The sequence below is a fragment of the Camelus bactrianus genome, chromosome 3 (assembly GCF_048773025.1).
Source record: "Camelus bactrianus isolate YW-2024 breed Bactrian camel chromosome 3, ASM4877302v1, whole genome shotgun sequence".
In the NCBI taxonomy this organism is placed as follows: Eukaryota; Metazoa; Chordata; class Mammalia; order Artiodactyla; family Camelidae; genus Camelus; species Camelus bactrianus.
Window position 1 is genome coordinate 1,752,362 of NC_133541.1, and position 1,878 is coordinate 1,754,239.

Below are 1,878 nucleotides of genomic sequence, written 5' to 3' on the forward strand. Positions count from 1 at the left end.
TAAGACTAACCACTTAGCTTATTGTGCAAATGCAACCAGGATTCCCCAGCAGTCTGCTCCGTGCTGACCTATCCGTACAGGAGCCCAGGTCTTCCCTCTGAGGACGAGTGGTCAGAGCAGGACTTCCCAGCGGTTCCCCGCCAGCACGCTGGGAGCGGGTGGGTGGGAGCTTGGGGCCCACAGCTTGGCCTCAGCTGCCCCTGAGGAAAATAAGCCACTTTATATCAGAGCCTTAGAGCAAACAGTGAACCTAGAAACCGTGGCCCAGGATTTCAAAATGAACAACCTGCCATTATCACAGAGGTTTTGTAAGTGCGATGTGTTGCTATTATTAGATTAATTTACGTGAAATGTTCATCTTCAAATATCAAGTGACAATTTTTTTTTTGAGATGTGTACAACCAGTTTAATGACTGATGAAACCATACAGATGCCAAACTAGGGAGCACCAGGAGCACAGAAGCAGAAAAGGCCTTGGGGGGAAACACTACATTACCGTGGGGAAAATGGGATCTCCTAATGTTGAAGGGGGGAAGGGGAGGTCCACTGGCAGCTCAGAACTATGACATTTTTCAGGGGAACATGCATCCCACCCTCAAAGCAGGAGTAAGCTGGCCGCCTTCACTCCCAAACATAAATTCTCGTGCAGACCACGTCATCAGCGCCGAAAGTCAGGATGAGCTCGTCGTTGGCCAGCTCGTGGGTCCAGGAGGTTAGGGGCCATCGCCCTCGAGGAGAGTTTGTGTGCAGTGGACCTTGCTCGCATTCTCCCAAGTGGCTGAACTCCTGCACTTGCGTCCGTCCTCTCTCTCCTCCTCAAAGCCTTCTCCCACCTTGAAGTCGATCTCGGTGGTGCGCACCGTGGTGGATGTCTTTATGTAGAACTGATCCCCATCCTGGTGGGTCTTCACGTGCGGCTTGGATGCAGCCGCCTTGGCCACTTTCCTCAGCATGGCCTTCACGCCCAGCCCCTTGAGCAGCTCATCGAAATTCTCGCTGCTGCGCATCTTCCCAGTGCTGGCGAAGTTGGGAATGCTGGCAGAGGTGGCGGCGGCGGGAACGCGGCGGCCGGCTCAGACAGCTGCGGCACGGCAGGTGCACACTCCAAGCTGCAAGGCGGAGACTCAACAATGTTTTTTAAGTTCCATAAGTGTGGACAATTTTTTAAAGTGAAAAATTATCTGAAACTAGAATTTCTTGCATCCAAGGATATAAGAGTTACGTACCCATGTTACCATATAGCCACTTAGGACTTTTTAGATTAGAATTCTACTTGTATAATTGTTTCTATTTAATTAAATGCTACTCATTTGAACAACCTGTGGATAAAATGTAAATGCTCCTGAGGCTTACAATAAAATTAAATCTTTTTCTTAAGCAGGTGGCAAATGATTGGTTTTCATAAAGTGCTTAAAACTTTTAATATTCTAGTCTGTAAACTGAATAAAGCATCTTTAACAATTCTTTAATTTTAAAAAGTACAACAAAATCATTTATCTCATTTAGTTTCTATCTGAAGAGTTGTTGGGAAGTAATTCTTTAATCCTAACAAGTTGTAGTCATTGCAACGAGGCTCCTGGAAACTTGCAGGCTGGTTACTTTCTGGAGAATCTGTAAGTCCTCCCTCATTAAGGGGATCCGAGGGCCGCCTGTGAGCGCTGCCTCAGTCAGGCTGCACAAGGCTGCACTGCCAGGGCAGGGTGCAGCCAACCCACTCACATCCCACTAGTACCACTGCGACTTCGCAGCCAGAAATGTGGGCAGAAGTGTTCCTCCTCCTAACAGCCTCTGAGAACATGAAATTGAAAGTTTACTTATTTTGGTTATAGAGGGTCATGCATTGAAAACATAAAGAATCTTTAAAAGTTAATTTTCTTG

At 47.2% G+C, this 1,878-nt stretch overlaps 1 pseudogene; it reads right to left on the reverse strand.

Annotated features, from left to right (window-relative positions):
• Positions 1-503: 503 nt before the first annotated feature.
• On the reverse strand, positions 504-1,230 carry LOC105081242 (cellular retinoic acid-binding protein 1 pseudogene; annotated as a pseudogene).
• Between the last annotated feature and the right edge of the window lie 648 nt (positions 1,231-1,878).